This window comes from Anser cygnoides, chromosome 1 (genome assembly GCF_040182565.1).
Source record: "Anser cygnoides isolate HZ-2024a breed goose chromosome 1, Taihu_goose_T2T_genome, whole genome shotgun sequence".
In the NCBI taxonomy this organism is placed as follows: domain Eukaryota; kingdom Metazoa; phylum Chordata; class Aves; order Anseriformes; family Anatidae; genus Anser; species Anser cygnoides.
The window spans coordinates 207,720,768-207,736,315 of NC_089873.1; the positions used below are offsets into that span (position 1 = coordinate 207,720,768).

The 15,548-nt window shown below is 40.1% G+C and overlaps 1 protein-coding gene and 1 long non-coding RNA gene across 20 annotated transcripts in view; one reads left to right on the forward strand and one right to left on the reverse strand.

Annotated features, from left to right (window-relative positions):
* The window catches only part of TENM4 (teneurin transmembrane protein 4), a 1,678,763-nt gene that overhangs the window by 1,135,618 nt on the left and 527,597 nt on the right, over window positions 1-15,548 (forward strand). The window lies entirely within an intron of this gene.
* On the reverse strand, window positions 3,318-5,617 carry LOC106039871 (uncharacterized). Its single transcript, XR_007158212.2, has 2 exons — window positions 4,806-5,617; window positions 3,318-3,961 (listed from the first exon to the last, which is right to left on the reverse strand). It is a non-coding gene; the product is annotated as an uncharacterized lncRNA (long non-coding RNA).

Sequence of the window (15,548 nt, forward strand, 5' to 3'; positions counted from 1 at the left end):
CGATGATAAGAGCTTGGTGGAGATATTCCCTACTGTTTCATTAGAGCCTCCTAACATCATTGAAGGTAGAGGGCTCCTATGGCAAAAGCAGGTTCTGGTATCTCTGCCTTCCCAGGAAAATTAAAGGCAACACTCAACAACTTGATTTTAAAGGTGAGACTTTGCCCATGTCAGACTGGGAGGACTGTTTGGCCGCTAAATTATCTTGCAGGGGCTGGATGTGGTCTCTGGGCTACCCATGGAGAAACAGTGCCGTACAGCACCCATGTGGACTGGGTCCAACATATAAAGATTTGGGGCATGGAGTACTATCAGATTTAGAACTGGATCTACTGGTTTCCATGGAAGGACCTCTGGTTCTGAAGTATTTTGTTGAAATTATTTCATTTATTTATTTATTTATTTATTCTGTACTATGATGATGCTTCCTGCATTGGGAAATGAACAAACAAAAGAAGACTTTGAAACCTTTGGCAATAAATAAATAAATAAATAAAATAGATAAAATAAAATAATAACAACGTTTGGTAACAATGATCTAAAGTTTCCTAGGGACCGCTCATCTTGTGACACATTTTGTGCCTTTATTTTTTTTTCAACCTTTCTATCAACGTTGCCATTACTGGTACTAGCTGACACTAAGAGATTTTGGCTCTAGCGAAACCAAGATACATGCATCAAATGCAATAGAAAATACTAAAGAATTCAGATTAATTCTTGATTCAGTAAAGTGGATTTCACACCCAATATCTGGACACATCTGAGCTAAAAAAGTTTTTTACTGGTCTGAAAAACTGCCTGCAGCCCACACTACTGAAATTAACAACACTTTTAATCATTATGTTTAAGTGGACAGAACCAGAAATTTGTAATAAGGACAATTCAGCTATACCTCTTGTTCAAGATTTTGGTCAATTCACTTGTTTTCTCTGATCCTTTATTTCCCCATCTGTAAATGATGGATACTGATAACACATAAAACTCTTGCAAATCAGGTGGTGACTGGAGCTACACATTCTCTTTATTTGATGTTGTTGTTAATGCCAGTGGGGACAGGACAGGACAATGGATGAATAGCAAGAGACCATGTGTTTCTTCCAAAAACACATGATTTTACAACTGCAAATATTATAGTAAAACCTGGCATGTTGCTTTTGAGAACAAGCCCTCCACTGTTATTAATCCCTCCAGCAATAAAAATAAACATGAAAAGCACAGAACCAGAACTCACCAAGCAGAAATTAGGGAAGGGGGAAATTGAGCAGCCCAACATATTGAACCTCGATACTGTAATTGCAGCTGTAGCTGAGGAAAAGGAGGTAGGAACAGAGTATGGACATTGCCATCAGAGGTATGCTGTGGTACCCCGTTAAGGTGTGTGTTTGTATTATCATGTGCCAGGGAAGTCAAGAGCTTTGCAGAAACTTCTGAGCATGTTTGCCTCATATGCCCAATCAAGACAGCAGTTGCCGTGACCAAAATGAAAGGCAAAACATTGCTTTTCAAAACAGGGAGGGAAGGAAGGGGTGAGTCTTAGATGAAAAAGGAGGTGCAGAAAATCTCATTCATTTTCATGGTGAATCATTTCCTACAACTTCAGGCTTGCTCAGACCCTGCTGCCGTTTTGACTGTGCAGGTGAAGGTGTTTGTATTTTCCTTCAAAATGCCACCTCCCACAACAGATGATTAATCATCTTTAAATAATGTTCTCTAATGCTTAAACCTGGCTTTGAAGCTTTCATCTCTGTGTGATTTCAGCTGCAGTCACAGCCTTGCCACGTAGAGGATTACCCGCCACCCGCCAGTCGACATTCTTGGAAATGATAATAGGAAAATTGGGTGAATTTACTGATGATGAAAGATATTAGTTAGACAGATGCTGTGACTGGAGCCCTTTGTGTGCCAAGCAGGTACAAGGTGATTAACACCTCCTCCCCTCACTCCGTATCCTTCTGCTTCAGCACCAACCTGGGGACTGGCAACCAGGGACGATGGGACAGATTAAGAATGTGTTTAATGAGAACTGGGTGCAAATCCATGGCAATGCAAACAACTGCTTTGGGATATTAGCAAGTCATGCAGGGATGGACGGAAAATGCAATGAAATCCCTAAATTAGTGGAGGGCTGAGCTGAGATTGCCCAAAGCAGTGCAGTACAGTTCAGAATCAGCAGATCCTATGAAACTAGGGCACCATCTATATGATTTACTGGAAACTTCTTGGTTTGAGTGGGATCACTGATGCCCCAGAAGCTTCCTTTTCTCTGCAGCTACTATAAATAGAGATGTGACTACCACGACTGCAAACACCAATGTTGCGAGTGTCTAACACAAGGTGTGAGGAACCCAACCTAGACAGGAGCACTCAGTTGGAGTTTTAACTTTGCTACAGAGCACGTCTCACTTGGCTGCTACACCCAAATAACTGTGGTTTTCCCCCTGTGATCTATAATTTGGAAAAAAAAAAAAACATGCTTCTTTGATCTGGACATGGTCATAACTGTCACTTTGCTTGTGGTTGTCTATGTTGATGGGTCTACCAGGACTTCTTGGTCAGAGACTCCTCATTCAGAGATTCCTCAAGGTGACATGGCTTCTGTGCCTTTCTATTATAGTGTGAGGGGTGCTCAGCAAAGATACTTTGAGCTAGAGGATATAAAAAAGTGAGTCATTTTTCCCCTAGTTTGCTCGCAATCTCTGACCTGGATAGAGCACAACCAGTGGATGAAATGGAGAAAACGATAAATCATCACACAGCAAATAGAGTTTAGAATAAAAGCAAATTTCTCATTTCAGCTCTGCTTAAGCAGGATCATATTCAATCGTGGGTGTTAGTCCAAGCATTAGTGGGAAGTCATCAAAAATCCTATATAACTGTTTGTTGAATGTCTCTTCTATTTATTTAGCATTAATTTTATTTATGCTATTTAATGCTTTCCAGCTCATGCATGTATCTGAGTGTCATCATGAATGTATGTACGTAAGAAGCACACGCAGTCAGCTTCCAGCCAAAGTCCTACTTGTTCAGGCATAAATTACAAAACCAAAACTTACAGGAATACAAACTCACCTTTTTTTTTTTTTCTTTTTTTTTTTTTTAATTATTTGAAGTCAGTGAGACTTGCAGGCACAAGTCAAATTTTAAAAACATGCTTGTAATGTGCTTGTTACTGCTATCTAAAGCTAAGTGATTTTTTTTTTTTTACTCAGAGCTTGTTATCAGGGAGATCGAGTCATTTCCAGCCTTAAAATCTATGAATTCCTTTACTACAGTGGTTCAAAATCAGAAAGGACACTGAATAAGGTTTTGGCTTACCCTGTTTTTATTAATTTTAAAATAAAACATGAAAGCTGAGTCTTCATTTTAGACATTACTCTTAGTCTTCATTCTAATTCCTAGATTATTTAGCCCAGACAGTTATTTAAGGCTCAAATGATTTCCTGAAAACTAGGCAATAACCCCTTCAGAGATGGATGAATGAAAGCAGAAGGATGCTTGAATGACTTACCAAAAGATTGTATTCACCCGTGGGTGTTAGTCCAAGCATTAGTGGGCAGTCACCAAAAACTGTATATAACACTTTGTTGAATGTCTCATATATTTATTTAGCTTTTTTTTTAATGCTTTTTTGATGCTTTCCAGTCTTATGCATGTATCTTAGTGTCAACATGAAAAATATAGAACAAACTTCCAGCAAAGTATTAAGCTGGTAGTAAACTGAGAATATGATCATAAGTACCTGTCTGAGAACGTTGTCTTAAACAAAATCTTTCGTGTCCTTGCAACACTGAAAAGCCAAGCTCCAGCAGGAAACTGCAGACTGCATGTAATTGTAAGCCCAAGTAGTGACTTCAGTCAGATTTCTCTTGTGCTTGAAAATGTGTTTGCCGTTCATGTCTCTATTGGCTTGGGATCTGACCAGAATAAAAACACATCCTTTTCCTCTTCCCTGAATCTTCACCTGAAATTTGCATGGAAGCAGAATATTTACTGAAACTCAAAATAGATTGGTCACCTTTCTTCTATCTCCAGATTGTAATTTTGATTAATTTTGTTTCTAGGTCCCAGTGCTTCATTGTGTCCTATATCAGGAAAGGCCTTCTGTGCTAGAAAGTGCTATAGAAATGAATATCTCCCCAAATATGTTTGAAAGGAACAAATAAATTCTGTTTCTATCTAGGGATTTAGTCTGAAATGAAGAAAATGTATTGCATAGTAACCTGAATTAAAATACAATCAGATATAGCTGCAAATACAAAGGTCTTCAAGGCTCTGATTAGATGTTTCAGAAATATGTGGGGACAGATTTTCCAGGTTGCTCTGTGCTTAAACAGGGAAGAGCAATGGGAGCTGTAGCCAGAAAAGGCCAGCAGCAAGTTCTTTTCCCTTGGCTTGGGTGTATCTTGAGAAAGATCTAAATGGAGCAAGGTGACAGGTTCAGGTGGTGCAGGAGTGACTTCTCTCTTCCCACCTCCCATGTGTTTCTTTGAACCTGGGGACTGGTGGAGAAGCAAGTCTGGGGCGGCTTCCTTGCACGGGGGGACAGCAAGGTTCACAACATGCAGCCCCTCATCTGCGGGGTGCTGCACACATCCAGCACCCAGAAGGCCTGAGCCTTCTGGGATTACACCCACAGGAGTCAGATTTCCTTTCTTCATGAGGGATGGATTTCCTCAGCCATGCGAGGATTAAATGCGTGTTGTGTTGACTTGATAACATGGAGCGAACAGGGTCAAAAAACTACTTGAGTTTTCAAGTGATGGGTTTGTCTGCATTGGCACGAACAAATTCTCCATTGTACTCACCTCAAACATGCTTTTCTTCCCATATCAGCCTGCAAGGTCTTTTTGTTCCAAGGGTGGGTTCTTTTCCACTGTAGAACAAACATATTTATTGTCAACACTGAAAAAAAAACCCTGCTTTCATTACATCTGAGTTCCCATGTGTCTCTTTTACACTATCCCAGGGCATTGATAGACTGTAGGATCTTGTTCCAGAGCCTTATCTGGTTTTCATTTCAGTAGTCCTTTTTGAGTCTACTCCTATACAGCAACTTACCAGTGTATCTGTCTGACCTTCTGCACCAAAAGCCACTCCGCCCTTTAAAGCACTGAAATAGATTTCCCTTCTTTCATCAGTCTGGCACGCAAAGCCCCAGACTTTGCCTCCAGCCCCCGCTCTATATCAACATTGCCAGCAGAGGATGTTGAAGCAGTGGCTTTCCAGGCTTCAGCAGCGATATTATCAGACCATTAACCCGAGTAAGCTGTATCACTCTACCCGCGTATTTTGACACCTCTGAGTTTCTTTGCACTCTCTCTTGCAGCAGACGGCTTCCTGTTTGTAGCTCAGTAGCCACTCCATGCACTGGTTCCACGTTTGCCTTTTAGGATGTGTAAAGCTTATCTGCTTCCCCTGTGCACTCTCTCTCTCTCTTTTTTTTTTTTTTTCTCCCCCTTGAAAAACCAGATCTTCAGTCAGTGTAAATGCAGTCAGCGGAACTGACTGATTTACAGGAGCTAGCTCTGCAGCCCCTGTTTGGAGCATTGTTAAACATTCACTATTCTTCTGAAACAATTAAGTATTCTAGGTAAAATGCAAGAGCAAAACACTCGGAGTAAACCATGCATTTAACAGAGTGCTTTCCTAGTAACGGGTGAATTTTAATAGGATTAAGAAAAAACATTTCTTCACGTTCCTGGGCACCTTAATTACTGTTTGCATGTTGGTGGGAAGATTGCCTCTGTGTCTTAGCCACCGCTTTGCAACAGATTTCGTGCATGTCTCTAGGTCAACCACTTCAGTCTATTACATATTTGAATCTAATATGTATTGAATTTAATCTAATGTATTGAGTTTTATCTAATATATATTGAACCCAAATGGGCTCAATTTTTAGAGTTAAAGGTGACTCATATGAAATAACTTGTAAGAGAGCTATGTGGTTAGGTGGGCTTTTTTTTTTTTTTTTTCTTTTTGTAGTTTAAACAAGCATAAATCACTACATCATTTTAAGTCACATAAACCTTACAAAATTGTTTGAGATCAGACTGCTTACCTTCCATGTTTAATTTGTGTGTCAAGGTTTCTTTTCTTGTCTTAGTGGATAGAACAGGTTAGTATCTGGATACCTTGAGTAGAGATGATCTGAATAGCTTACTGCCTAGGCATCATGGTAGTTATGACATGGAAGAGGGATTCAGAGTGAGTGGTGTAAATATGGACTTTGACCTCAGTTTTCTACCTACCAAAAAGGGTATGAAACTGTAATTCTCCCTGATGGAGGACATAGGTTCATCAATGGATAGCTTGTGTCTTGGTAGGCATTTGTGTAGTGTAGAGTCAGACTGGGTCACTCATGAGCTTTATAACAGAAATCTTGGTACATAAAGTGAAAGTGTCCGCTTTCACCTCCTGCTGGATGAATCCTTCCTCATCAATAGAGACACAAGTCCTTTTCGTCATGCCAAGAATGATCCCTGATGAATGACATTAGATCTGAAAGGTGATCTTTGCTGATCTCTGGTGTTTTCTGGTGATCTCAGCAGATACAAGGTCTATCTGAAAAACAGTCTCTCTGTTAAAGCAGGTGATACTCATCATTTGATGATTTGATGGTTCCAGCTCCCTTTATACTGTATCTTTCTTCTTACAGCTGCAAGGATGCAGGAAGGACCATGCCCATCACCGCTTGTGGTGATTTCACTTTGATGGGCAGCTAAACACCACCACACTGCTCTCTCACTCCCCCTTCTCAAAGAAAAAGAGGGAGACAATACAATGAAAAGGGCTCAAGGCTTGAGATAAGGACAGGCAGATCACTCACCAATTACTGTCAGGGGCAAAACATTGTGTTCAGGAAGACGATAGCAATAAGCACAAGAGGCAATGGGCTCAAACTGAAATACAGGAAGTTCCAGCTGAAAATGCTTCTTTACTGTGAGGGTGACAGAGCATTGGGACAGGTTGCCCAGAGAGGCTGTGGGGTCTCCTTCTCTGGAGATATTCAACCCTGCCTGGATGTGATCCTCTGCAACATGCTCTAGGTGACCCTGCTTGGCAGGCAGGTGATCTCCAGAGGTCCCTTCTAACCTCAGCTGTTCTGTGATTCTGTGAGAAAACAGACTCAGCATAGGGAGATTAATACAATTTCTTGCCTACCACTACCAGACCAGAGCAGTGAGAACTAAAAACACCTTCTCCCCCTTCTTCCACCTCCTCCACCCAAGCGGTGCAGGGGATTGGGGGCTGTGGTCAGTCCCTGACGCTTCATCTCTGCTGCTCCTTCACGGTCCCTCTCTGCCCCTGCTCCCCGTGGGGTCCCTCCCACGGGATGCCGTCCTTCCCGAACTGAGCCTGCGGGGGCTGCCCACAGGCAGCAGCTCTTCCAGAACTGCTCCCACACGGCTCCGTACCACAGGGTCCATCCCCCAGGAGCAAACTGCTCCAGCACGGGTCCCCCACGGGCGGCAGCTCCCCCCAGACCCCCTGCTCCTGCGTGGGCTCCTCTCCACGGGCTGCAGCTCCGGCCCGGGGCCTGCTCCTGCGGGGGCTCTCCATGGGCCGCAGCCTCCTCCAGGCCACATCCACCTGCTCCACCGGGGGCTCCTCCACGGGCTGCAGCGTGGAGATCTGCTCCGTGTGGGACCCGTGGGCTGCAGGGGGACAGCCTGCTCCACCAGGGGCCTCTCCACGGGCCGCAGGGGAACTTGTGCTGCGTGCCTGGAGCACCTCCTGCCCTCCTGCTGCACTAACCTCGGGGGCTGCAGGGCTGCTTCTCTCTCAGTTCTCACCCCTTTCTCCCAGATGCTGTAGCACAGCAGGATTTTTTTTCCCCCTTTCTTCAGTCTGCTCTCCCAGAGGCCCACCCAGTATCGCTCATGGCTCAGCTCTGGCCAGTGGCGGGTCCCTTTTGGAGCCGTCTGGAGCTGGCTCTGATCTGACATGGGGCAGCTCCTGTAGCCAACCCCTGTTACTAAAGCCTAATACACCACTACCTGATGAACACAAGTAAACAAACTTCTCATCATTTTGCTTTAGTTTTATTCTTCTTCCCTGACTGCACTTAAACCTTATGGGGTTGCAATGCTTCATCCACCCTAAAGCTAGTTGTATTTTATTTTATCTTTTCCACCAGGTGTTGATTAAATTTACAAAGGTGCTCTCTACTATGGAGCAACTGTATTATTTAAAATCAACTGTACTTGTTTATATGAAATCTATTACAACTGCTATAATTCTGGGCTTTGCCTTTTGGCACACAAATAGTTCTCTAAAAGCAAAGAGGCATATTTTCTCCTGGATCCAGTTGCAAGTACAGGTTTGAACAGCCTGTGATCTTCTTTAACATATGCCTGTTCACTGTGACATTCAGGTCTGCCAGCTGAAGACAACATTTTCCAGTCACCCCCACTCTGAATTTATGAGCTAGCTAAACCAGGCTGCTGATGAACACCTGGGAGTGTGGGCTCACAGCCTTCTCTAGTACTTTAATGTACCCCAAGTGGAGCAGAGCCTGAAAGCCTGAATCCAAACCCTCACATACTGAGGAAGCGTGAGTGTTTCTTCGTATTGACCATATGAGGTGTGGTCTGGCTCTCAACCACTTTTGGAAGTGTTTTGAACATTGACAGTCCAATACTAATAGCAAATCTCCTTTAAAAAAAAAAAAAAAAAAAAAGAGCATGGATTATAGCCACTTTGGAGTACACATAAAATTTCTGGTTCAGTTATATTAGACTGCTAAAATATAGCTCTATCTGGAAAATGCATTTTTGCCAGTCCCCAGGGAAATCTTCAGGATAAATTTTGCTTCCTACTGCATGCTGCAACAGCCCAGATGTTCTTTCTCAGACAGATGTTGCTTTGCCCGACACCAGGCATCATCACTCCTGAGCTGCTATTTTGTGTGTACACAGCATCTGTTCCTGAAGCTGCAGAAGCTGCAAGTCAATGGTTTTTGTTTTGTTTTGTTTTTTCCCCTCTCTTTTTTTGTCATCTGTACTTCCTGCCCAATTCAAACAACCAAATGCTTTCCTATTTAGTAAGCACAGTACTTAAGATATGAGATTTGTTTAAAAACTTCTAGAAGACTGAATCCTTAGATACTAAATGCTTCTTATTTTATTCTAATACATCTCTGAGTTCCATAGCATAACTACATGCTGTATAGCATAACTACATGGACACAGGTCCCTTCTCTTTGCTTTTAACCTGCCAGCTGGCTTTGTTTTCTCTTTCCTAACTCTCATATTGCAAAGGACCATGAAAACATCCAGAATGTGTCTCACGGTTTCACATATCTCAATCATATAGTCTCTCTCAGCTATATCTCTGGCAAGCTCAAGCACCTCAGTAAATTTAGTTGTTCTTAATGTGGAAAACTTTCCATACCTTTGATAATCTTCATTCCCGTTATACTTTCTGTTTTTCACATCTTTTTGGCATAGAAAATTTGCCAATCTGCATGTTAGCATGCTATATTTGAAGAACAGGCACATTGTGACTTTACTGGATAACATAATAATACTTCTCCTTTTGTTCTCTGTTTATTTTCTTATTTCTCCGATTTTCTTTCTGCTATGCAAATAGCCACAAAGCTCATGTCATAGAAATATTTATTAAAACCCCCAGGCCATTTTTAAAAGTTCAAGGACATCCTTGTGTATGTAAAGAAAAGTTCTTCACAGAACAGCTCATTTCCTGACCTGATTTGTCCTTTTCTCGTGTTATATCTTTCCATAGAGTCTAATCCTCAAAGGAACAAGGATGGGCATTTCATTAGGTGCCTTTTTTTGTTGTTTTTGTGTGTCTATGTATGTTGGATGAATTTGGATCTATACAGTTCAACCAATATGAATTTTTGAAATTAATGTCAGTATAATTATTAATATAATTAATAATGGCTTGTGACATACATTCGGTCAAGTAAAATTGTGTAGCAACTTCTTCTGGCTTCGAATTATGTGTAATTGGGATTACTACAGCAGTTTTTTAGACAGTGTTTTCAGACCCTGCTTCTGAAAGAGTAAGCAGATAGCTAAACCAGCAAGCATCAGTGAAATACAGAGAGGTACCTGAATCATTGCCAGTCAAAACATATACCAAACAGTCACTCCTGGATAACAAAGACTGTTTCTCAGAGGATAAAACTAAAGGAACTGAAAATATTATCAAGAAGCTGTCAGTCATCCTCTGTCAAGTCAATACATGACTTTTGGGTCTCCCTGAAGGGGTAGAAAATTTTCATCCAAGCGAGTTACATAAACAGTTTACAAAGCTACTGCATCAACTGCAAGGAGGAAAGAAATTAAAAATAGAGAGATCTTATCAACATAAAAGTCCATGCCAAGAAATAGTCCCCACACCTGTCTTATACTTCTCTATTAAAGACACATAGTTGTGTTGAGAAGTTGTCATGAAGGGGATTGAACCTCAAGAACAGAAAACTTTTCCTCTAAGAAATATTCAAAGGAATGTTATTTTCCTGCTAAGTTTATGTTATTATACTATAGAAACAGAAAATTATGTTCAGAAAATACAGTGAATTCAAATACTTCCTTTTCATATTAGATGTATGCATATGTTCAAGTTTAATATTTACATCTAGTTAATAAAAATACATTTTCTAAAGACTTTCAGTAAAAAATGCTTCCTTGAGGAACATATATATATAATGCAGCTCTTCAGTTTCTAATTCATTTTTTCACTAATTTCACTAATTTTCTGATCTTTAGAGCAACAAGGTTGTCTTTAGTCCTCTTAAACAAATGAATTAGAAATATTCCTTTGAATATTCATATAAATAACAACTGTGAAACTTCTATAGAAAAAAGTATCTATTAATGTACAGAATCCATAAGAACTGAATGATGTCTATACTGTCCCACTCCAAAATTTTTTATTATTCATTGATAATATGTTTGTTTTTATTTATAGCTCAAAGACTCTCTAAATACTTAAGTTCAGAAATGATTGCTGTCCTTAGATCACACATTGTAAGTGGGTATGTTTCCTGGAACCAGCAATGTAAGTGAAGGGTTAGCTGTTGTTTAAACAGGAATAAATAATTAAGTAAATATTGTTCTTTCATAAAATATACCCAACACTATTTTTAAATTGGAGATTACCATCCTGATAATAATTATACACATACGTAATATCAGAATCCAAATATCTGCTATGCTGTGATACATTAGACAAACACCTGAAATGACTGGTGCTGTACATAGCTGATCAAAACAGAAAACAACAACTAAACATACACATAATGCATTAAAAAGTGAAAAAATATTTAAAAAATTAATCATATAGATTTGCTTATTTGTTTGGTTTTAGAACCTTAAACTTACAGAAATTATGAAAGAAATAAAGTACATTATATAGCATTAATATACATTGAAGCTCCAGGAAAACTTAACAGCGAATTTGCAGGACTTGCAGCTTGAGCATTGAGCTGTATAAATCTCCTAGTAGCCTCTGGTACCTCAGGTGTTTCAGCCCTTCTAACACTCCATTGAGCAGGGAAGACTGCCCGATTCCCTCTTGGAAGCCAATAGATTATCATTCTCTTAACCATTATCATTAATTAATCCAGACAATAAAGCACTGCAAACACCTTAGCAGACCAGCTATCTCTTGGTCTATAACTACTAATTCACACTGAACCAGCATGACTTTATTCCAAGTCTGAGCCACACATTCTTGTCTTTCATAAATATTAGGTCATTCAACATACTAAGTGAAATGTCCTTTTCTTTCTATTTATACTTACACATGTAAGTATATGCACACATATATGTGTATGTGTAGAAAAACATATGCATACACATGTATAAATTCAAAATGTTTTTAGAATTCAGTTTTAAATATGTACAGTTTGGGATGTGATCTCCAACAAACTGTTTAACAGTTTCTAAAGTGTCTTTCTTTGAGCAGCTACTGATCAACTATTTTCTCATTAAGGAGTGCTACAAAATATCTTTCTGTTGTGGTTTAACCCGGCTGGCAGCTAAACACCACACAGCCGTTCGCTCACCCTCCCCCCTCCCTCCCTGGGATGGGGGAGAGAAACGGGAAAGTGAAGCCGGTGAGTTGAGATAAAGACAGTTTATTAAAACAGGAATATAATAATAACAATAATAATAATAATAGTGATAATGATAATAGTATTAATAATAATAATGTGTAAGAAAACAAGTGATGCACAATGCAATTGCTCACCACCCGCTGACCGATGCCCAGCCTATTCCCGAGCAGCCGGCCCCCCACCCCGGCCAGCCACCCCTATATATTGTTTAGCATGACGTCAGATGGTATGGAATACCCCTTTGGCCAGTTTGGGTCAGCTGTCCTGGGTCTGTCCCCTCCCAGCTCCTGCTGCACCCCCAGCCTGCTCGCTGGCAGGACAGAGCAAGAAGCCGAAAAGTCCTTGGCCTGGTGTAAGCACTGCTCTGCAACAATTAAAACATCAGCATGTTATCAGCGCTCTTCTCATCCTAATCCAAAACATAGCACCCTACCAGCTACTATGAGGGAAAATTAACTCTGTCCTAACTGGAACCAGGACACTTTCATTTTCACCTCTTGCATTTTTTGCGGTCCTGTTACTGATCCACAGCAGCTCATAAGTTTTCTAGAGCAGTGTTATATCACAGTTCATAGCCAAAAAATATAGTATTGCGTCAGATGTAGACATAATGCAGAAATAGTACTCATTATGATAGTTTTGTCTCAATTCTGCAGTTTGCCCCTTTTAAAGGAGCCCTTGCCATGGTATGGGAGTGCCATATTTTCATTTCAGAGCAGAAGCAAGGGGTCTTTTCCATTCTTGCTGCTGGGCTTTTAATGACTGATGTGATGATGTTGACATGCACCTGCTGTCCTACCAGAATGGGCTGAGTAGCCTTAGAACACTTTTGCAGTTCTGCCAGGAAGATGTCTTACACTGAAGTCCTACAGACCTCAGCTTCTGGGACTTTGTGTTTAGTGTTCATATGAACTGCTTTCAAAAAGTTAAGAGACAATAAAGGTTAATGTCAAACTTTGGCTCCTGTCTTCACACAAACAGTTTAGGTGGGCTTCATTTCTTCTTGTTGTCCATTTAAATGTGTAACTTTGTAAGTTATTGTTGATTATACTGTCTTCTATTCATGTACTACTCTTGTCCTACAGTTTGTGAAGTTGACCCAGTGAATGTCCCCTTCTTTCTCTCTCAGGCATTAAAAGTCACCAAGGTAGTGCCTCAAGGAGCCTGATTAGTTCTTTTACTTTTCTCTCATGTTATTTAAATCAAAGGATAATCTCCAAAATATTACTTCAGATAACTTGTACTATTTAGAAATTCATTTCTAAACTCTTTCAGGTAGAGGTGAATATTTTCACACTTCCTCTTAGGAATCTTCCATAGTACATACAGCTCTGAAATACTCCCCAAAAGTGGTTGCAAGTGCTTGAAATTCTGATCAAAAGTCTGTCAGGGACCATACCAACAAGTTGAGAGTGCAGATAATCACAGGTTAATGCTCATAGTTCAGACACTCCTTAATTTATCCAATATAAGGTATAGTTTCTGATAACTAAAGCTATGAAGATACTATGTCAGTAGAGTTTTGCTGACTTAGACAAAGTCTTCTGGGTTCAGTGAGCACATTTTGTGCCAGGATTGCGTACAGTAACTGCATGCCAATAAGTATGCCACCTTTGGCCTTTGAAGTCAGAAACAGATCTTCATCTTGCAATGACTTCAAGCAATAAACAGATGGGTCTTCCAGCTCAGTTGCATCACCCAGCAGTCAGGCTTTCAGCCTTGTTTGCAAATCCTTTGCCAAGACGCATTTCTGACTATTGTAGGAATATTGCATCACTTTCCAAACGATCAAAATATTTGACATAAAAGGTTAGACCCTAGACCCCACTCTGTTGCTTTTGTGTTAATTTATCTGTTTCTTCAGTGTAGATATTCCCAGGAGTCTATGCAGGAAGTGTGGAATTGGTCAGGGAAGAGCATAGTGCAACCCCAATAGTGACTCTGTTGGACTAGTAAAACAATGTGGCTACCACATGCACTGTCAGGATAGAAAATTTCCGGAAGAACAATTGTAAGCTGTTTCATTGCTTATTCTACATAGTTACAAATCATTTTTCAATAAAGAAAAGCATGATTCTCTTTGGTTTTACAGAGAATAAGACTTTAAGAATGAGATGTACTGATAGAAAAGGTAAAAAAGTAGTTAACTGAGTTTTTGATACCAGTTGAGCTTCATTTCCTTCTAGAGCTACCTGGACTTCTGTGCTTCAGATGTTTCATGTAAGTGCTTACAATTTGGGGTGGATTTGTGACTAAATGTCTTGTCCAGGCACATGGGAAATAAGCAGATCATCCAGGGATTATCACTGGATTGCTTAAAAGAGCAATCTGAACCCTAGACCTTTCATCCTTAAGAGAAGTTCATTAGCACAGAGGAGAGGTCCTCACTCATTGTCACAGCTCATGCTGATCTAGTGATGAAGGTCTTGCTTTGAGGATATCGTTTAGATGTTGATCACACTGAGAGAAAACACTATAGATGCAATTTATGTTTTGGTAACCTGTGCAGTGGGAACAGTCCTGATTTGTGAAGAAAAATGAAAGTTGGATGATACAATTCTCTGAGCTAATCTTCATTTCTTATTTGCCATTCTATTCCTGGTATTCTGCTGCTTCAGTATTTCAAAGATTATTGTGCAGCTTGCATTTTCTTTTTCTTTTTTTTCTTTTCTTTTTTTTCCCCAGTATGAGCAATAAAGCTTTGTGAGGGAAACCTTCTTTTTAGATGCCGTATTCTGTGGGTGATTAAATGACTTTAATGTGTGCTGTGCCTTTCCCACTCCTCTTTTTACTTGTCACAAGTTGTGAATTTATCACTATTACCTGAAACTAAGGAGAGTCATCAAAGCCAAACAAATTACAAGTTGTTTTCTGCACCAGACGGGTTTCAAGTTTCCTGAGGGCTCTGAGTGTTTGTTTATTTCCCAGAAAGAATTAGGTAGTTAATTCCCCAGCATTTCTTGCTGGTCTTTTACATCAGCTTCTTTGATAAATCATTTGGGACATCACATAATCAAGTGTTGCCATAAAACCTTTATACAGATCTATAAACTAGATTACATTGTGTGGGAAATCATTAACCTCCTCTACTTGTATTGTGCTGTTTGTGCTAAAAAGGTGCAGATGAGCATGGCTATAGGACAGTAGCTTTCACATTTATCCTCTGGCTCAAGAGTTAAATCCACTTGACAGTATCATCAGAGACAACATCTGGAAAGAAACACCTGGCAGTTTTGAATTCCCTGTTGTTTTCGCTGGTGGTGGTGGTGGTAGGTTTGTAATCTCAATTTTCTCTGCCTAGGCCTTTTTTTTTTCTTTCTTTTTTTTTTTTTTCCTATGACAATGGCAGAGTTGTTCTGAATAATTAAAAAATGGTGCATTACTGGTTGGCAACCACTTTAATTTAATATTCCCAGGCCATTCGGCCTTGGCATATTCAGGACATGTATTGAATAATTTT